This window comes from Syzygium oleosum, unplaced genomic scaffold (genome assembly GCF_021117445.2).
Source record: "Syzygium oleosum isolate NSW1041296 unplaced genomic scaffold, Sole_v2.1 Sole_v2.06, whole genome shotgun sequence".
In the NCBI taxonomy this organism is placed as follows: domain Eukaryota; kingdom Viridiplantae; phylum Streptophyta; class Magnoliopsida; order Myrtales; family Myrtaceae; genus Syzygium; species Syzygium oleosum.
In genome coordinates this window covers 10,204,424-10,226,798 of record NW_026607490.1, presented here as the reverse complement: position 1 = coordinate 10,226,798, position 22,375 = coordinate 10,204,424, and the positions used below count along the sequence as shown (strand labels likewise).

At 42.2% G+C, this 22,375-nt stretch overlaps 1 pseudogene; it reads right to left on the bottom strand.

Annotated features, from left to right (window-relative positions):
- Positions 1-18,385: 18,385 nt before the first annotated feature.
- LOC130138553 (uncharacterized) overlaps positions 18,386-22,375 on the bottom strand; it is an 80,343-nt pseudogene continuing 76,353 nt past the window's right edge.

Sequence of the window (22,375 nt, the reverse complement as noted above, 5' to 3'; positions counted from 1 at the left end):
ATAACATATATAAATTTGGGAATTTTTTGAGATGATTTGGGTTCGAAAAGAGCTTACTGTGAGAAGCAAGGATTTTTTTCCAACGAACTGTTTTTAGTCTGTCTTTTAGTTACTAAAAGTTATGTTTACAAAAAGATTTAGATTTTGTGTTCTTCACAGGAAATGTTTTTTAAGGCCTTTTTTTATGACATATCGTGGTGGCCCAAATCGTAGAGATCCTGGTGATCACGGGGCAAGTCATGGCCACGATGGGCCTGCTGTTTATGGGCTCCATAAGTTGAAGCTGCTGAGCATATGGCGATGATGAGAAAGACGGCATGGATCTGACAAGGCACGGTGGGCTCGCCTACGTTTACCGCAATGAGGACATCCAGCTGATCATCCCTCCCAGCACAAGGAGCGTGGAGCCCACAAATCGGAGCCCCGCCCCAAATGTTGATGATCAGAACGACATGCGATCCATCTGATCCTTTCTTGTGTGGGGGCCCGCATGTGTAGGATTTGGACGGCTGTGATTCGCTTTCAAGATACTCGGGGTGTGTCCAAACGAGGGGGTCTTGTGTATTCTCTCTCTCTCTCTCTCTCTCTCTCTCTCTCTCTCTCTCGTCCTTTTCTTTTTCTTTGGACTAATCCTCAAATCAATAAAATAAAAAAAATGGGGAGGATAAGCTATTTATGCGAATTCGATTGTAATTTTAATGGGTAAATTATATCGAAAATAAGTGCTGTCTACTCTTTATTTTTATTTTTATTTTTATTCGGGGGGAAGGGGGTTGAAATAGTATTAAGAGTAGAATGCGATGATTCTTGTTGTGCGATTTATCTTACTTTATTTCTTGGAATTTTGTGGATGTGAAAGAAGGGCTGTGCTCAAATTGTATGAAGAAGAGAGATGTCGACTTTCTCTTTTTGGCCATATTCCTTTGTATACTTGATTTGTGTTCCTAGCAGCTTTTCTTTAAATGTTTCAAAAACAACCATCGTGGTTGAAATTTTCGCCCTACCTTACGGCCCATTAAAGATTAGCAGCACCTCCGTGCACAGACACACAAATCTCGATAGGGACTGTCGAAGAGATTCCAAACATAGGATTACGTTCTCATCGTCAAGGGGATCTTCATTGGACGAATACGTTGACATTTCCTAATTCTCAAGACCCTTTTGTCACGACCCTCTTTTTTCGTTTGGGGAACAAGGAACTTTTTTGGGGATATTGCCCAAAATGCGGGCCAATGGCCCATCGATTTAGGTGCAGTCTCTCTCAAGATCATACCCAGTGGGACATTGGGTTTTGTTTTTAAGTTCTTAGCAATCTAATCATTTTCTAGGAATCGCCACTAGTTGTAACATCCTCAATTTTAGTCCCTGAAAAATGTCCATGGTTTAAGTTTGGTGGTTTTCTAATCGGAACTAATATTTTTACTCTTGTTTTGGAAAATCCTATTTCGGATCCTTTGTACCCCTTCGTTTTGTTATTTTTATGGAAACTTTTGTGATCCGAATTTCCAAACATTTCCTTCTTGAAAGTTTCTCCAAACATCTTGAAGTTTTACATACTTTAATTTCAGAATTTTTGGAGTTGATATGAGTGGTACGATGGCCTGATTTTCGGACCGTGTAAAACTGCCCAGAATGGGTATTTCAGTGATGTTCCCACTTTCTTAATTTTCTACAAGCTTTTCTGGGCCGATTTTGGTAAAGTTTCATTCACAAAAGTTGTTGAGAACTTCTTTTCTATAACGTATATAAATTTGGAAATTTTTTGAGATAATTTGGATTCTAGACAGAGCTTACTTTGAGAAATAAGAATTCTATTCTAGTGAACTATTTTTAGTCTGTCTTTGAGCTGCTAAAAATGGTGTTTACAAAAAGATTCCGATTTTGTGTTCTCACGAGAAATGTTTGTTAAGACCTTGTTTATGACATATTCAAATTTGAGAATTTTCCGAGTTCATTTACTATATTTTCAAGTCCGATTTCGTGAATAGTGCAAAGCTGTCCGGTTTTGTCAAATTTCAAAGATTCAGCATTTTCTATCCGAGAACGTTAGAATTTCGACTTGATGTCTTCTGGTGATTTAATTTACACGTTATGATATTTCAAATGAGATATGTTACACTTTTATTGGAGGTCATATGAAAGGGAAAATGAGGCTTTACATATAGTGGCAGAAGCTGAAATGTTTTCTTCTGGAATGATTCTATAATGGAATCTTGATAACCAAGGCCATTCGGCCAAGGGGAGAGAGAGAGAGAGAGAGAGAGAGAGAGAGAGAGAGAGAATGAGGTGAAGATAAGGTTGGTCTCTTCATCATTTTAGTCCATTAATAGCTTTTAATGGCATTAAATGTATGCCATCATGAAACTTGACTTATAGAACCTCTCTTATTGGTTTAGTCTAGGTTTCTAGGAAGTTCTAAGAGTCCTATAAATAGCAAGACACCCTTAACCCCCCCTCCCCTTCTCTTCATTCTCACGCCAACATCTCACGCTAACACCATCCACCATCTTCCTCTCCTTTTGTTTCTAGTTTTCTCACGTTTTGGATGAGAAGCTCACGCCCTAGAAGTCCCAAACCGGCCCATGTTTCTCCTCGTTTCCACCCAACAGCTCACGGTTAGGCCTTTGTAGGCCTAGGTTTGCTCAGCCAAGCAAGAAGAAAGCAAGGAGAAAGCTCGAAATTTCCCGAGCTCACCCGTTTCTAGCCCGTTCTCTAATTTTGTTAGTTGTTGTGTAAGTGAATTCCCTAATATCGGGAAAGGATGTTGAGATGCGTTGTGATGTGGTTTGCTTGGACCGTTTCTCGATCGTTTGGTTGGTTGTAGTTGGTTCATTTTCTGAGTTTAATCATGTTTCATGTTTGATGTTGTTTTGAGATAGAACCGAGCCTTGGTTGGTAAAGTGTACATGATGTGGCCATGCGTGATGTTCTCTTGTTTGAACTTTGCTATTGATCTGTCATCAATGCGGGTGCGGTGAGGGCCAACTTATGTTAACGACAATCGATATATCCTCACTTCATATTAGTGTTTTCACTTGCTAAATCTCCCCGACTCATTCCCCGTTGTTTCCCTTTTTCAAGTCCATAGGATGGCATCTCCCTCAGCCCGCATTGGCAATCCCATGGAGTAGAGAGTCGAAGTGCTCACCGTGATAGATGTCAAAGAAGACCGCGCCTATCGCAGAATCACGACGCTTGTGATGTTCAATGAGTGCCTAACGGACTTGGTGCCTCATCCGTCTATGGCGTGGTATCGCTATGCGAACGGAGAATGGGTTGGATTCCTATGTGGGTTCAATGGTGCTTTGGCGGTCCGGGCAGGCCAGCTCCGGGATAAAGCCACGAGTGGGATGTGAGATGGCCAGGCAGACGGGATCGGGGTGGAGGTGAAGAAGCGAGGAGCAAAAAGCCTTGGTAGGTATAGGATAACCCAAGTCAAGTTTTGCTATCATAGTCGGCTATAAAAATATGTGTTGCTTGCCATGGCCCGAAGGGCTTGTTAAAATATGTTTGCATGCACTGTAAACATAAGATTTGCGGCAAAAGTACACTACAAGTGCCTTAACTTGTGTACGGCGCTCACTTTAGTGCCATAACTTTTTTTTGGATCACTTTAGTGCTAAAATTTTTGAAAAACGATCACTTAAGTGCTAAAATTTTTGAAAAACGATCACTTAAGTGCCAACTCCGGTACCGTACATAATTTTTCGCCGGAAATCTGACGTGGCACGCCGGAGATTGGCACTTAAGTGATCGTTTTTCAAAAATTTTAACACTTAAATGATCGTTTTTCAAAAATTTTAGCACTTAAGTGATCATTTTTCAAAAATTTTAGCACTGAAGTGATCCAAAAAAAAAGTTATGACACTTAAGTGATTGTTTTTCCTCCGACTTGGCACCAAAGTGATCCGAAAAAAAGTTATGGCACCAAAGTGAGCGCCGTACACAAGTTATGGCACTTATAGTGTCCTTTTGCCTAAGATTTGCTCATGATGCTTCGTGCCTTATTTCCGCTGTGTGTATTGATTGTGATTGTCCCGAGATATGCTTCCGTTTGTATGTAACGAAAGATAATATTAAACGGGACGTCACGTTTATGACCCCGAGGTGGGGGCGTTACACTAGTCATTGTTGGGGGTCGGCTACAACCCAATTAAGACGTGGGAGTGTTGTCTTGATTTCTACGCAACCAGAATTTCTAGATTCGGGAACTTGATTACGCTAATATTTATATTAACGCCTTTTGACACCTAAATTTTTCTCACCCAATTAAAATTTATTATGCAAAAATTAGATATTAAATTTTTAACCTCTAAACAAAAATATTTTCATTAAATTGCATGACATGTAAATGTTAACTGCATTTTGCATTATTAGAATGCATTTTCTTTAATATAAGAAAATTAAAAAGAAAAAAAAAACTCGAATCGGGTCGAGCGACGGTCAGGTTTTCTTTCGCCTCAGGCCCGGCCCATTTTTCTTTTTTCCTTCTTCTTTTCCCCCCGTGAGCTAGGCCAACCCAACCCACCAACCCTCTCTCTCTTTTCCTCTCTTCCTCTGCCTTCCACGACACTTCCCCCCCCCCCCCCCCCCCATGCATTGCATGTCTTGGCCGGACAGGAGGCGGACCGTGGTGCCCAAGCAAGGACACGCCACGAAAGTTTAGAGAGAGCAGAGATTGAGTGGTGGAGAGGGGAGGGAGCAAGTAGCTGCCTTAGCTATAAAGCCATGAAAACAGAGGGAGAAAGGTCGCCCAAAAATTCCAAGGGGTTGGCCATTTTATCCCAAGAGGTTCGGCCAAATTCTAGAGAGAAAAGAGCGAGTTTTGAGCGTTTGCAGGTTGCAAAGGAAAGCAGCCACCCTCGCCATTGTCCGTAGACCGACTAACGATCCCCCATAAATAGCCCCAACCAATAAGCTATCTTTAGCCCCTATTTTCCCTGTTATGGTTCATCAGTTGGCCGAGACTCGCGCCGGCCGTTTCATGCGAATCTATGCATACCGATTCTCCCAATAGTCCATACGTCACCGTCGGAGGCGAGTCATGGTCGCCAGAGCAGGTTTGAGCCTCGAGAGAGGCCTGAAACCCCTTATTCTAGTCGTGCACACCAACTTTTTTATCAAAATGCCTGAGTGAAGTCCCATTTGATTGAGTCTCGGCCGGCGATCTCTAGGTTGGTCGACGAGTCGAGAAGCCGTTCCTGGCCATGTGGTGGCTAGGTGAGACCAAGGAAGGCCAAAAATTAGCCTAGGTCCGCCAGCCAAGCTCCAACCGACGTTTGGGCTCAAAAAACCCCGGCCGGAGCTTGGACGACGGCCATTGTGGCCGACCACCTTGGCCAGCCAAACGGACGCCGCCTTGACCCCAGGTGCCAAGGCAAGTAAGGCCAGTGGTCGGGTGAGATGGCCGGCCAATAGCCAGATCTTGCTCAATCTGCATTCTCGTGTGGCTGTGCACATGAGTTTCGGCCTTGTTTTGTCATTTACTACCAGACCAAGCCCAATTTGATTTAAGACCCTGGTCCCAAACTCGGGCTGACCTCCGACCCGATTCGGATCTAAAGATCAGACCTAGGTCAACCAATTTGGGTAAAGTCCGTTGACCTGAGTTAGTTCTAACCCGATCTGGATCAGCCAAATAGACCCGACTTAATATTATATTAATATTATATTTTTTTTATTTAATAACATTACTTTTAAAAAAATAAAAAAATAAAGAAAACTTACTTTTTTTTTAATTAGGAGATAGTTTAGAAATTAGTATTTTCAATAATTTTCTAAATTATGTGAATTATTTGATTAATAATTATGTCTAAATCAGATAATCCTATAGGACTCTACTGTAGGATTTCATATTTTATTTCTAGTTAGTATATAATTGCATAAATTGTCATGTGTTGAATATTGTCGCTCTAGTTAGGATTAGAAATTTAAGTTGCATATCTATCTTGACTGTTCATCATTAATGATTGTGCGCTCACTTGATCATCTCACGTGTCAGGAGATAAGTCTTAAGGTCAATCCAAATTGGCTGATAAATATTTTCTAAAATGAACAGGATGAAATGTACCGAAAAGGCACTAGTCACTCGACTAGTATAACCAAGTTTCGGAACTCATTTAATCTCTGGTTCGTAGGAGTAAGATGATTCTCCCCGTCACCTTAGTTGGGTTTCTAATCAACCCACCCCAAACTGATTACTAGTGACTCCTAGATAAAATCAATTTACATGTTAATAACTCAAACCGTAAGTCGCGAGTTGGTAGGGGCTTAGGAGAGTCCGAGTTAAGTCCCTAAGTTTAGAATTAGCAATCCATTAGCCTTTTACCCCCTGAACCTTGGCAGCCCGGCATTAGAAAAGGCGGGGCCGCGCCGCAGGGAGGTCGCGACAATGCCCTTTCGGTACCACTAACTTGGAAGATTGATTATCTAAGTGATCATGCATAATTATAAACCTAAAAGGTATCCAAAGCCACCGAGTGATCATGCAAATGTTTTTGTAAGGGATGTTTTCTCCAATATCTAGACTAGTCCTAACCTAATCTAGGAAAGAAATCAACACTCAGGCTGCGTTTGGTCATCCGGATAGAAGTCGGGATAGAATATGTTTTATCTTATCCTGTGTTTGGTGGCTGTTCAGGATAGGATAAAGAGGGATATAAAGGGGATATAGCCCGAATAAAAAAATCCTAGGGGGGAGGTGGGCTAGACCTGGATAGAATTTCTCATGAAAAAACGCTCTTTCACATATCGACCTCAACATCGTCCTCATCCTCTTCCTCATCGTTGTCAACCTGAGGCTCAAGATCGAAGAACTCTAGCCCCAATCTCCTCTTCGCACGCTGCCTCTTCCCCGGTCGCCGCCACTGAAATCATCATCCTCATTGTCTTCCTCTTCCTCCTAGGTGTCCATCATCTATGAAGTCCGATCTCCTCCACTTCTTGCCAATGCCAATTTTGCCGCAGTCTTCCACCACTTAAGGACTTTCCTGTTCTCATAGTCTTCCTCTCTGCGACACGCGATGATCGGCGAAGGATTCGATTGGATTTATAACGAGGGAAGTAAGGTATCGATCTAAGCAATCCAAAGGAAAGATTCAATCAATATATAGGCTTTGAATGAGATTGCTGTGACTCGGTGATGATGTTATGTTTGAGTTCATTGCTTCGATTGCAAACGTTGTGTACTAATCTAGATAGATTCAGGTTGCGAATTGAATTTGAGATAGTCACATAACCTATTTGATGAAATGTTCATGAGAATTCTCTTTCCCTCAATGCTTCGGTTTACTTTGTTCTCAGTGAATTAAATACTCATTTGGTTATGTGACTGAATTGTGGTCTAAACCGAGAGCCTCTGAATATATTTTTGAGCTTGAGGTGTTCAAATTGCCCGTATCACAATTGTTTTGGTGTTGATGTAGAGAAATCTTTTATAATCGCAAATTGTTCACATGTGGAGTTGTAGCTTTTTTTTTTCGAATACTAATTGCAGCTCTAATTCGGATTGAGAATCCACTTCACATGCGATGGACATGTTCGAGTATCGTTTGTATTGTGCTCACAATGTACGTGCAAGTACATGGTGGTTTATTTCAGTTATCACTATTAGCTTGCAAAATATTCATTTCAGGATGTGCTACTTGTTCAATTTGTGCACCCGCTGCATTGTATGCTCGCGGAATATGACTGTATATGGCTCAAATTTACTGGATTCATTATTGTTCTTGCTCTACATGTTCAAAAAGATGTTGATTTCTTGTTATGAATGTTGTATAAGTCAGAATATGCTGGATTCTTGGCTAAGAATGCTGTGTATGTTTTTAATATGCTATTTGTGACTTAAATTTGCTGGATTTATGTTCATGATATTTTTATATTGATATCCAATTTCTACCAAACAATAGATAGGATGTGATATAAAAATATCGGCAAAAGGACACTATAAATACCATAAGTTATGTAAGGAGATTACTTTGGTGCCATAACTTTTTTTTGGATCACTTTGGTGCCAAGTCGGAGGAAAAGAGATCACTTTAGTGACTCCGGCGAAAATTCCGGCCAAAAAAAGAGCCACGTCAGATTTCCGACGAGCCATGTCAGTATTGGAAATTAATAAAAAAAGAGCCACATCAAATTTCCAACGGCCATGTCAGCATTGGCACTAAAGCAATCGTTTTTAAAAAAGTTGGCACCAAAGTGATCCGAAAAAAAGTTATGGCACCAAAGTGATCTCCATACACAACTTATGGCACTTAATGTGTCATTTTGCCTAAAAATATTTGACTTTAAATCCGTAGTTCACCAAACAGTAAATAGGATACAACAAAATTCGTGGATTTCTTATCCTATCCTATCCAGTCCTATCCTGACTAGAAATCCGGACGACCAAATGTAGTGTCAATTTATTGAGAAGTGGTGTGGTAAGTAAACAATCAAGAAATTGAAATGTCTTGAAAGTAAACGCGGGAAAGGAAAACCCGATACTAGTCGGGCAAAGAATATTACATGGCCTTGTTATTACGCCCTGGGACAGGACCCCATAAGAAATGCTCAAAATTAAACTTATTTTTAAATTTAACTATGCATATTTTTAAAATAAATAAATGGCAACCATGACATGTGTGTTATGCTAAAGCGGTCGACTAATCCAACCATACACATGCAACTCACTAGTACAAAAGACCACTAATCTTTTTTGTATTTTCTAAATTAACATCAAATGCAATCCTAACAGGAGATATCACTAATTGTGAAATGTACATGCTTAAGAGCATGGTTTCACGCTAAATGTAAATCCTTTTTTTATTTTTTTGTCATTTTCCATTCATAATTTAAATAACATGGATCAACATTAGTGCTAACCTAAGCATACAAACTATATGGTAAACTGAGCATGAACTTGAACCACATTAAATAAAACCCTATTACTAGGATGCTAATTTTTTTGCTTTTCCTCCTTTCTATCCTAGGAGAACATGATTAGGCACTCACGTGACACAAAGCATGCGGGCTATGGCTATGGACTCATTTACGCCTTAATTCTTTATCATGAACAATCAAAATAATGCTTGAACAGGATTGGAATCATGACAATTCGAACTCAAAAAGGGATGACCAGAAAGTAACAGATTGGGTTCCATGTATACCACGGCGTGAAGACTCATCAATTTAACGAGAGGTGAACATGGATTCAATGTGATGCTTTCCTGCATGAATGTATCTACTAATGTAACCCAAATGACGTGTAGATGACACCAAAGAACCTTCAACTCAGTTCACATCAAACCTAGACAGCATGCTACTTGTCCATATCCCAGCAAATATAGGACACATACATACAAGAACTGGATCAAACGCAGTTTGTTCCTAGATGACATACAAACCAAGCTGAATATTTCTCATTAAGATCAACAGTCAAATCTGGACAGCAAGCCTGTCTATCGTTTTCAACATGTTTACAGGCTTGAAATGTGACGATTTGACTAGAAACAAACACGGGTACCATTACGACATTCTTCTACATGAATCGACATGTCAAGTTATAAAAAAATGTAAATGCAGTCAACCGTTGATAGTTTGAGCATGGAATGAGCACGGACAGCAAGGATCAACGTCACCATGCGTCACATAGACATGACAAAACGATATTAAATCGTCGCGGAATTCACACAGAAGTTATGCGTCACCATGGATGATCAAAGTAACATAGCAATAAAGCTAGAATCTCCATATTTGAAGCCCAATACATCATGACCAGCAAGCCTTCGAAGCGAACAGGTGAACAGACAACAGTAAACAACGAATTTAGGGGCATAAAAATGAACGCGAGAACTACTAAACGCACGTAGATAAAAACTAAAGGTTATTTCTCCAGTTTATTGGAGGGTAAACAAACCCACCAAAAAGACACTGACAATAAGGTAAGCATGAGCACGGCGAAGTGAAATAGAGGTCCTTGGAATGCTCATTCTCAAACTCAACCAGTCCTGAACCGCCGGAAACAAAGACTCACTTATCCTACCTCAAGAACATCAAGATGCAGAGAAGCCTACCTTTATTAGACTTTTTCCAGCAAAATAAAAATGAAAGTGAAAGTCTCGTTCTTTTTTTCTCTTCTCCCCTCTTCTTTTTCTCATCTCCCTACTTCGTGGCCTGTGTGTGTTGACACCCATAATAACTTGGGATATCAACAAATGGAATAAATAAAATAATAAATGTCAAAAGATGACGTAGCCTGTACGAGATGGCTCATGTAAGCAAAATAGCTGGCAAGTACTGGCAGTCACCGGCGGGAAATTTAAAATTCAGAAGAAGGAAACAAGCGCTAGAAAGTTCTCATCGAGTCCATCGACAAGGAGAGACAGGTGTCAAGCCAGGAAGAGCTCGACGAAGGTCTCTGCTACAGAGAGACAGGTGTCAAGCTAGAAAGAGCTCGACGAAGGTCTCTGCTACAAAGAGATAGGTGTCAAGCTAGGAAGAGTTTGATGAAGGTCTCTGATACAGAGAGACAAGTGTCAAGCCTGGAAGAGCTCGACAAGGGTATCTGTTACGGAAAGACAGGTGGCAAGCCTCAAAGAGCTCGATAAAGGTCCCTATTTCCCAAGGACAGGCGTCACGCAAAGAGGGGATCGATGACGGTTATTTCCTCCGGAAAGAACAGGTGTCACGCAAAGAGGAGATCGATGACGGTTATTTCCTTCGGAAAGGATAGGTGTTACGCAAAGAGGAGATCGATGACGATTATTTCCTCTAGGAAGGACAGGTGTCACGAAAAAGAGGAGGTCGATGACAGTTATTTCCTTCGGAGGAGGACATGTGTCACATAGGGAAGAGCTCAACGACGGTTATTCCTCCGGAGAGGACAGGTGTCACGTAGGGAAGAGCTCGACGACGGTTATTTCCTTCGAAAAGGACAGGTGGCACTGTGAGAAGAGTTCGACAATGGTTATCAACTTAGATAAAGGATGAGATCAATAGCAATTGGTGGACAGGTGTCATTCGATGAACGGTGAAGATGAGACCAATGGTGGATGTTGAACACAAGGCAAAGACGGTTACCAGGCTCACATTATAAATAGTACTCGACTGCCAACAAGCCCCCCTGCACATAAAAACCAAAATGCTGTCTTTTTATCTTTACTTTCCAGTATCGCACTTTATCTTTCCTTAGCTATAGTTGTTTACTTTTCCAAGCCCAGTAGCTTCGTAATATTGTATCGACGAACTTCAGACGCCGCCAACCACTAGACAGATTCGTCTGATTTATCTATAAACATAAGCCAAACTTTGTCACTGTGCGAATTTTGAGTTATCAGTCAGGATAATCGGATTTCTTATTCCCGCCTGGATAACTCCTATCCGGAATTAGACCCAAAACCTGATCTCTTTTAGTAAAAACTGAAGAACGACTTTCGATGAATTATATTTTGCCACAGGAGCGATTTACAGTTAAACATAATTTTGGCACGCCCAGTGGGACCTACGTGGTCAATTGGAGGAGTCACGATGGCATGGACAAGAAGTCAGAGCCAATTGGACCAGAATGACAACGTAGCAGGGAGCAGTGCACCCATGAATCCTGTTGTAAGGAGGATAACACATGCGGAATCATCAAATGGACGGATCAGTGGCAAAACAAGGACAAGCAGAGGAAATAGATATTCCCAGGAATATTACTGAAGAACAGAGAAGGCAATTGGAGCCGAATCTGGTTACACTTGCCACTATGAGAAGAATCATGGAAGAACAGCGCAATGATCTAGCTAATTTGGTCACTAGGGTGGCTGATATTGTTAGGTCATTGTTTATCAACACGGTTCAGGAAATTACTTGCAAGCAAAGCCCATCGATAAATTCTACCCAGCCATCAACTACCCCTGCTGCTCCTCCCGGCGTAGCGGCAAGTCTCGGGCAGTCCGTTGCCACACTCCCTAGTGTTGGGATCACAAGGCAGGCTATGCCTCTTACACTAGTGAGAATTCTTCAGAGGGGAGAGAACGCGTTGATAGGCCAAACGTATGGCCAAATGACGACAAATGAAGTTCAAGCTAATGCAGTTAACACAAATTTGATACCTCAGTATATTGCCATGTATCAACCAATCGATAATGTGCTGTCAAGTGATTTTGCTGCCCAATCTAGTCTTCCCCAGACTCTGTTTAGGCCAAATACTAATGTAGAGGTTTAAGGGAGAGTTTTAACACCACCGCACCCACTACCGCAGTACCAATTTCCACCGCCATAACCATTGCCACAAAACCCAGTTGTACAACCGCCACAACCATTAGCACAAAATCCTGTTCCGCAATATCCACAACTAGCACCACAATACCCATTACCACAGCTAATACCACAATCACCAGTGCCACAATACCAAATGCATCAATTTCTACAACCCAATGCGCCTCAAGTGATGCCTCAAGTTATGCAGGCGGCTCAAGCAATTGCACCACAAGTCGTTATCCCAGCTGGGCAGAATCAATACGTGGTTGATCAGACGTTACGGCAATATGGTGCTTATACGGGAGGTTTTAGGCAGGTGTACAGAAAACCATATCTGGAATTGATGGATGCAGTTCCATACCTAAGAGGATTTAAGATGCTAGAGTTTAGTCTGTTTACTGGTGACGATGATCAGTCGACATAGGAACATATCAATCGATTCACTGCTTTGTGTGGAGATGCTACATATGGAGACCATTGGAAATTGTGACTATTTCCACTGTCATTATCCAAGACTGTTTTTACCTGGTACATATCTCTACCACCTCACTCTGTATTTACTTGGGATCAAATGGAAAAGATGTTTCATAGTCAGTTTCAAATAGCTGTGCCGGATATGTCTGTTGCGGATTTGTCGGCTATGAAACAATATAATAATGAGTCCGTTGATCAGTACATGCTTCGATTTAGAAAGGCAAGGAATAGATGTCTCGTTCCATTACCAGAGAAGACGTTTGCTGAGTTTGCATTTAACGGCTTAAAATTTGCCATTAGAGAAAGAATGGTGGGACATGCATATCATGATCTATTTTCATTAAATTCCATTGCTGTGAAACGTGAAAACTTTCTAAAAGAGAAGGTTCGAAAGCATGTTAGACATGAGATGAATTTTGTTGACGAAACACTGGTCGACGAAGATGAATCGGAATATGCTGAGGTAGCAGTGGCAAAGATGATAATAGAGAAGCCATATACGTGCCCTGCGTTAAAGCCGGCTAGCGCAAAAGAGAAAGGAAGTTTATGGTGAAATCGAAGGATGTGCAATACTACTCTTTCAATATAAATAAAGTTGAGGAGATATTCGATTTGCTTTTGCCTAATGGGCAAATCAAACTCACTAAGGGTCAAGTGATACCGAGCAAGGAAGATCTTATAGGAAAGAAATATTGTAAATGACATCACTAATGAAGTCATATTACAGTCGATTGCATTGTGATAACGAAAAACATTCAAGAAGCAATTCGACAAGGGAAAATTAGATTTGCAGATGATAAGGAAAGAACTCCTATGGACGTTGATGTCGACCCATTTTCTGTGATGACTGGAATGGTGTCTTTAAAGTCTAAAGCAAAAATGACGCAGTCACATCTATATGCTCGGTGTAAAGAAGAGATCAATTATGACTCAAGAGGATCTCCTTCGACACAGATTTTGCCACAAGAGAAACCTTTCTGGGATCGATTCGAACACCAAAGTCATAATAGAGTGATTGGATATCGGAATCGGTCTCGAAATATTCGATATGTTGTAGACATTGGGATCAGAGTCGAAATACCCGAATTATCCATAATTCGAGGCAACGCCCAACAAAGTGGAAATCTTTCAAGCAGAGGTATGAGGAGGGTGACCCGAGAATAGGAACATTAGGAGAACCTAGTGGTAAATTTGATTACTATGTTGACTATGGTCCACCCCTCAAATATTCGGAGGAGGTAGTTGCAACTAGATGGGGTGAAGAATTTGATGACCTACACGAAGGAGAAGATGAGTTATCTGTGACACCTAGCCATACAAGGACTTTGAAAGTACCAGTCGATCCACCTGAGGACGAATGGTTTGAATCAAGAGAAATTCAAGGTCCAGGGGCAATATGACAAGGACTCAAAAGAGGAGATTGCAGAGGAAAAAGAAGATGCATGAGTTATAGAGACAGGTTAACCAAATCCATATAACTCAAGTGTCACCAGTGCCTTATAAACCAAAGTTATAAAATGATTGAGGCGACGTATCAGAATAAAATGAGAAATCACGGAAAGTTTCAGCAGACGCAAGTTACGAGGCGTCAAAGTTGAAATCAGTCGAGCCAAACACATCTCTTTAAAAGAATTAATTCTTTTCGATTTAATTCTTTTAAAAGGGGGCATATGTTGACACCCATAATTAATTAGGATGTCGATAAATGGAATAAATAAAATAATATATGTCAAAAGATGACGTAGCCTGTACGAGATGGCTCACGTAAGCAAAACAGCTGGCAAGTACTGGCAGTCACCGGCGGGAAATTTAAAATTCAGAAGAAGCAAACAAGTGCCAGAAAGTTCTCATCGAGTCCATCGACAAGGAGAGACAGGTGTCAAGCCAGGAAAAGCTCGACGAAGGTCTCTGCTACAGAGAGACAGGTGTCAAGCCAGGAAGAGCTCGACGAAGGTCTCTGGTATAAAGAGACAGGTGTCAAGTCAGGAAGAGCTCAACGAAGGTCTCTGCTACAAAGAGATAGGTGTCAAGCCAGGAAGAGTTCGATGAAGGTCTCTGATATAGAGAGACAAGTGTCAAGCCAGGAAGAGCTCGACAAGCGTATCTGTTATGGAAAGATAGGTGGCAAGCCTCAAAGAGCTCGATGAAGGTCCCTATTTCCCAAGGACAGGCATCACGCAAAGAGGGGATCGATGACGGTTATTTCCTCCGGGAAGGACAGGTGTCACGAAAAAGAGGAGATCAATGACAATTATTTCCTCCGGAGGAGGACAGGTGTCATGTAGGGAAGAGCTCGACGACGGTTATTTCCTCCGGAGAGGACAGGTGTCACGTAGGGAAGAGCTCAACGACGGTTATTTCCTTCGGAAAGGACAGGTGGCAATGTGAGAAGAGTCCAACAACAGTTATCAACTCAGATAAAGGATGAGATCAATAGCAGTTGGTGGACAGGTGTCATTCGATGAACGGTGAAGATAAGACCAATGGTGTATGTTGAACACAAGGCAAAAGACGGTTACCAGGCTCACATTATAAATAGCACTCGGCTGCCAACAACCCCCCTCCCCCTCCCCGGACATAAAAACCAAAATGCTGTCTTTTTATCTTTACTTTCCAGTATTGCACTTTATCTTTCCGTAGCTGTAGTTGTTTACTTTTCCAAGCCCGTAGCTTCGTAATATTGTATCAACGAACTTCGGATGCCGCCAGCCACTAGACGGTTTCATCTGAGTTATTTATAAACACAAGCCGAACTTCGTCACTGTACGAATTTTGAGTTATCAGTCAAGATAATCGGATTTCTTGCTCCCGCCTGGATAACTCCTATCCGGAATTAGTCCCAGAACCCGGTCTCCTCTAGTAAAAATCGAAGAACGACTTTCGGTGAATTATATTTCACCGCGGGAACGATTTCCGGCGAAACAGTGTGTATATATACATTCTTGTGAAGGAGTCTGAAATTGTTTCTTTGTTCGTGGATGGATCTCTTTCCAAATCTGAGCATTTAAGAACGACGATCTTCTTTGCTTTGCTAAGCGATCCAATCCAAAAATCGCCGCAGCACCGTTAATGAATTGCCCGCGCGGATGATCATCCACGGAACGCATGGCCATGGATCTTGATTGAATCTTCTTAGTGTGACAAACATGACTGAATCTTCTTTGTGTTAAGAAGAGTAATTAAACAAGGAATCGCATTGTTTTCCTTTTGTGTTGACAGAACTTACAATGACATGGTATACCTTAAATAACTTTTATTTTATTTATATAGAAATTCATTTATTATTTTTCGTAGATTTCTAGGCTTTCAATGATATTCATAATTTATGCAAGAAAATCAATAACTTTTTTTCTTAGAAAAAAAAAGAGCAAATCAAACAGGTCCCTTTGGCCTTTTCATAACCAGAAAGGAATCCTTTTCTATTTTGGTAATTTGCTGTTTAACTTTTATTTTGCACTGTCAGTATTAATTATGAACGTTTGCCATACACACCAACCACAAAAATTTTGGAAATATATAAACATACAATATAGGTATTTCAAGTCACGAAAACTTCCATAATTTAGAAAAATAGAATTATCATTTGTTTTTGCCCATATAAACTGTCGAAATTTCCACGTAATAACCTCCGAAGAGGCTGAATGGGTATTTACTTGGAGAACAATATTCAGCTTATAGGTACGGTCCTTTTTCGGAGCGGAGAAAAATAAGAAGAAATTGATAAAATCCAGGTGGTAACTGTTACGTCACGTAATCAGCCCCGAGTTACACATAGGCCCACCGACATACCCGCCATGTGTAATCTCGTGAGTGGCTGTGACGAGATTCTCCGTGACCGCCTCAACCCGATTAGCCGCCTCATGCTTCTCTACATAAAGCGGCTTGCATGCCGCATGCAGAAGTCATTCACTGTTCATCGTTAAAAGTCACGAACTCATTCACAAAAAGAGAAAAGAATAATGGAGTTGAAGAGAAACATTTCGCGATTCTTCAACAGCATGAACAAGATCAACAAGCTCCAATCTGGCTGCCTCGAGGCCTCGAAGGAGGTCGCGGCGCTGAAGGAGTCGAGGCGGAGCATCAAGGAGAAGCTCAGGCAAGTGCGGGACGAGCTCGATCGACAATCCCAAGAAATGCCAGCGGAAGCTCCGGAAGGCCGACAAGAGGACGACGATTGACTGGCTGGAGCAGCTGCTGGAGAGGACCCGGGGGCAGATAAGGAAGCTGGAGAGGGTCAGCGACCGCACGTTTGAGAAGCGCAAGAAGCTCAAGGCCAAGGCCGTGAAGGAGGCCAACTTCGAGAGGGATCGCTACAGAGGGGATCCGTTGTCGATCGTGGTGACGAAGAAGGTGGACGACGTGGCGAAGATGATGGAGCTGCTGAGGCCATTCCGCCGCCCAACATGCAAGATCGGAGATGAGGCGGAGGTCAGGCCGTCGGACGAGATCAAAGTGGCGGCTTCGAAGCTCAAAGTGAAGATCGACGATGACGGCGATGTAATCACAGAGGCGATGTCGAAGGTCTGAAGCAAAGGAGGTCGAGGACGGCGATGCCGAGAAGAAGTTGGAGGCAAAGATCAAATCGGTGCGAAATCAAATGCAATGAAGATGAAGGCGGTGAGGTGACGATGGAGGAATAAAGACCTAAAGAAACACAGAATTTAGTCGGATTTTATTTTTTTTATTTTTTTTTATAGTTAGTGTGCTCTTTGTATGAGTTAGGACTTGGAAGCTATATGGAAAGAGGGTCTAATCTTGTACCATAAGCTTCTTTATATTTGCGACAAAAATAAAATTTGAGCATGGCACTTTAATTTTATTTGCTTTAATGTTTAGAACGAGCACAAGCCCATTAGCTATTCGAGATTAAGTTAATCAACTAAATTCTTAAGATAAATAATGTCAGTCGTCGTATTGCATAGAAAAATTAGGGATTAATCTCGACCCCCAAACGAAAATATTAGTACCCAAAAAAATTACCAATTCGGTCATAAACCTATTGTTACGAAGAGCCAATCCAGTCATAACGTTCTGATTTTGCTAATGTAACCTCAAATCTTTGTTCGAAATTTTAACTGAGTCATTTCGGCCAGTTGCCGCTGGGAATCGCCAACGTAGACGTAGCGAAATCAAGGAAATGATGCTTTTAATTAAGCTGACAAGTTTGGGTACGAATTTGTCCCATAATTGATTAATCAAGTGGGGTTAGAAGATTCATTTAATCGTTTGAACAGATAAATAGGAATTCCATGAAAATTGATTGGATGATTTGAAACCAAGTGGTAGTGGGTCGGGGCCGTACAAAATCAAGTACAAGCCCATTAGACTTCGAGATTAAGTTAATTGAGCATATTCTTGAGATAAACTAGTAAACTACCCTAGTTATCACTCCAAAACCACCCTAATCTTCACTCGAATAATCCTACTTGATGTTTTGTCATTGCGCCATCGCTCGGACAGCATATAACTCAAGTAAAGTTGTAAAACTAGGGGCGAGCCGAAAAACCTTAGAGGGGCTATAGTACGAATTTGCTTAATTAATTACATAATCAAAGAATTATGTCAGACAAGGAAGCTGGGAGAGACTAATCATTTCGCTTTTACTACTAATTAATCCGACCCATGATAAAATTTCGATCCAAGCCCGACGGATCACGATGATCGCAAAATATTTACATGGGTCGAGTCATGGGCATTTAGGGTTTTTCCTGGGCCCACCGAAGTAGTGCCCCACTCGTTGCTGTAACAGCCCTTGATGTTGCAGCAGTTGGTGTTCTCGGCCAGGGTGTAGATGCCCTGGACCAAGCTGAGGCTGTTGTCAGCATTGACGACCTCGAGGTTGCGGAAGTACCCGGCCGTGCCGAACCCGTCCTTGGCGAACCGGCCCGACCCCATCTGGGTGGTGGTGTGCCCGCCGTCGGGCTGTGAGTTCACCACCTCGCCGCCCAACTCCACCATCGTCGCGTGGTCGGCCAGGTGCGTGAACAGCTCTGCCGGCCAGTACCCCACCAGCATGTTGTCCCCGAAGCCCATCCACCAGTTCCCCAACTTCGGATCCTAAGCAAGCGCAACAATAAACAAATTAGGCCGAATATATAATATAAAGATCTAAATGGGGAAAATGAGATGAAATCGAACCTTCCAAATGAGGATGGTGATGTCATATTGGTTGCCGGAGAGATCGCCACTCTGATCGCAATTCTGCTATTCGTATGCATGAATCCAGGGGCACAGCAAGTTGTAACACCTCATCACTTGATATGAGTCGCTCTGTTAAATGAAATCCGATCATATAATATAAATTAAAAATCGCTCCCTTACAATAATTCATTGGGCAGTGTTTGTTGAAAGTTTTTATGAAAAGTACTTTTCGGAAGTCACCCAAGAGAGGAAGTTGATGGAATTCATGCGACTGCGCCAAGGTCAGATGACCGTTGATCAGTATGAAAGAGAATTTGCAAGATTGGCCAAGTTCGCACCGACTATGGTTGAGAACCCGCGGGACAAAGCTCAGAGATTCCGAGATGGTTTGAAGCCGGATCTCCGGAGCCAGATTTTGTCGCACAATATTAAGGACTTTGGAGAAATTTATGAGCGGGCACAGATTATAGAGCGAGATCAGCAGGAAAGAGCAGCCGCTTCTAGATCGCGATTCGCTTAGATCAGAGACAACCGTCGTATGGGGAAGAGACCTATGACAGGAAACAGGCAGTTTGTTCCACTCGCTAGACGGACAATAGGAAAGCCGAATCCCCAGCCGAGTAGATTTGGGGCATGTTTTAAATGTAGGAGCATGGGACATCAGATCCGCGATTGGCCGCAGATGCAACCTTCAGGACCACCCAGGTTGCCACCGTCACGAACTGGAAACCAAGCCGGACCTCCCCCACCGGCCAATCAAGGACGACCACCGGCGCAAGGAAGGGTCTATGCCATGGCGCGCAGAGAAGCTGAGAATGCGGCGAACATGGTCACAGGTACCATTTCTCTTTGTGATCATCCTGCTTACGCGTTGTTTGATCCGGGGGCAACCCACTCTTTTATTTTGGAGCAATTTGTTAAGTTAGTGGGTTTGGAACCAGTGTTGCTTGAGACTATGCTGAGTGTGTCGACGCCTGTGAATGATAAAATGTTAGTTTCTTTTGGGTGTCCTAACTGTAAGATTGTGATTGGGAGTAGTGAAGAAAGTATTGACTTGGCAGTGTTAGCTATGTTCGACTTCGATGTGATAATCGGAATGGATTGGCTAGTGAGCCAGAAGGCCGTTATGGATTGCGGTAGTAGGACGATCCTGTTTAATCCGATAGGACGTCCAAGGTTTGAGTTTCAGGGGAACCGAGGAGGAACCTCGATCCCTTGGATTTCTTCGCTCAAAGTAACAAAACTGTTGGATGATGGGTGTGAAGGATATCTAGTGAATGTTATGGATCCAACAATGGCGGAAACCAAGTTGGAAGAGTTACCAGTGGTAAGTAACTTCCCCGAAGTCTTTCCTGAGGAATTACCTGGTTTACCGCCCGAGTGAGAAGTGGAATTTGTGATAGAGTTGGCACCAGGAACTGAACTGATCTCTAAGGCACCATATCGGATGTCGTTATCCGAATTGAAGGAACTAAAGGTGCAGATACAAGAGTTGTTGGATAAAGGCTTCATTCAACCTAGTGTATCTCCATGGGGAGTACCAGTACTGTTTGTAAGGAAGAAGGACAGAACCTTGAGGTTGTGTATTGATTATCGGCAGTTGAATCAGGTGACGATTAAGAACAAGTACCCTTTGCCGAGGATTGATGATCTATTTGATCAGTTGCAAGGAGCATCAATGTTTTCTAATATTGATTTGCGAACCGGATACCATCAGCTAAGGATCCGAAAGGAGGACATACCTAAGACCGCTTTTAGGACGCGGTATGGGCACTACGAGTTTATAGTGATGCCCTTCGGATTAACCAATGCCTCGGTTGCTTTTATGGATTTAATGAATAGGGTGTTTAAGGAGTTTCTAGACAGATTCGTCATAGTGTTTATCGATGACATTTTGGTGTATTCGAAAAGCCCGGAGGAGCATGAGGTACATTTGACCGAGGTATTGCGGACATTAAGAGAATACACACTCTTTGCCAAGTTCAGTAAGTGTGAGTTTTGGTTAAGCAGAGTGGCGTTCCTTAGACATATAGTTTCGGGAGACAGAATCTCTATGGACCCGATGAAGATTGAGGTAGTGATGAAATGGCCTAGACCAACTTCCGTAACAGAGATTCGAAGCTTCTTAGGATTGGCTGGCTTTTATCGACGTTTTGTAGAAGGATTCTCGTCGATAGCCATGCCGTTGACGCGATTGTTGAAGAAAGAATCTAAGTTTGAGTGGAACGATAAATGTTAGCAAAGTTTTCAAGAGTTGAAGCATAGGCTTACAACTACCCCAATATTGACCATTCCATCGAGGCCAGGAGGATTCGAAGTCTATAGTGATGCTTCATTAAGAGGACTTAGTTGTGTGCTAATGCAACATGAAAAGGTAGTTGCTTATGCGTCGTGCCAGTTGAGGTCACATGAGATGAATTATCTGACGCATGATTTGGAGCTGGCAGCAATTGTTTTTGCCCTTAAGATCTGGAGGCACTACTTGTGTGGAGAGAAGTTTCAGATTTATACGGATCATCAAAGCTTCAAGTACTTGTTTTCGCAGAAAGAATTGAATATGAGGCAACGTCGATGGATGGAACTTTTAAAGGATTATGATTGCGATATCATGTACCACCCAGGGAAAGCAAATCGAATAGCGGATGCACTAAGTCGTAAGTCAAGTATGGCGCATATGTTGGTGAAAGAGTGGACTTTGCTGGAGAAGTTTAGGGACTCGGAGTTTAAGTTTGAGGTGAGTTAGATGTCTAGCCTGATGGCTGCTTTGAGGATTGAACCGGAAATTCAGGCAAGGATCAAGGCACTTCAGTCTACGGACCTAGAGATACAAAAGATTATTGAAATGGATGCCACTTTAAGGAAACCGGAATTCCAAGTGAGTGAGGATGGAATTCTAAAGTTTCAAGGACGATTGTGTGTGCCCGATGAGATTGAGCTTAAGGAAGAAATTTTAAGTGAGGCACATCGCAGTAATTACAGTATCCACCCAAGTAGATGTATCAGAATTTGAGGCAACATTATTGGTGGAATGGACTGAAGAAAGATGTGGCCAAGCATGTGGCCAAGTGCTTAACCTGCCAACAAGTGAAGGCACAGCACTGTAAGCCTGGAGGACTACTGAGACCGTTGGAGATTCCCGAGTGGAAATGGAAACATATCACGATGGATTTCATATCAGGTTTACCCCGAAGTCAGAGAGGTCATGATTCGATTTGGGTAATAGTAGACCGACTGACTAAATCAGCCAATTTCCCAGCAGTTCGGAAGGATTTTGAGTTGGAAAGGTATGCAGAGTTATATGTGCGGCACATTGTACGTCTTCATGGGGTACCAGTGACAATCACATCGGATAGAGATCCGCGGTTTACAGCGAGTTTTTGGAAAAGTTTGCAAATGGCCATGGGAACCAAGTTACAGTTTAGTACAGCTTATCATCCGCAGACAGATGGCCAGTCTAAAAGGACAATTCAGACTTTAGAGGACATGCTGAGGGCTTGCGTATTGGATTTTCAAGGCAAATGGGAGGAACAGTTAC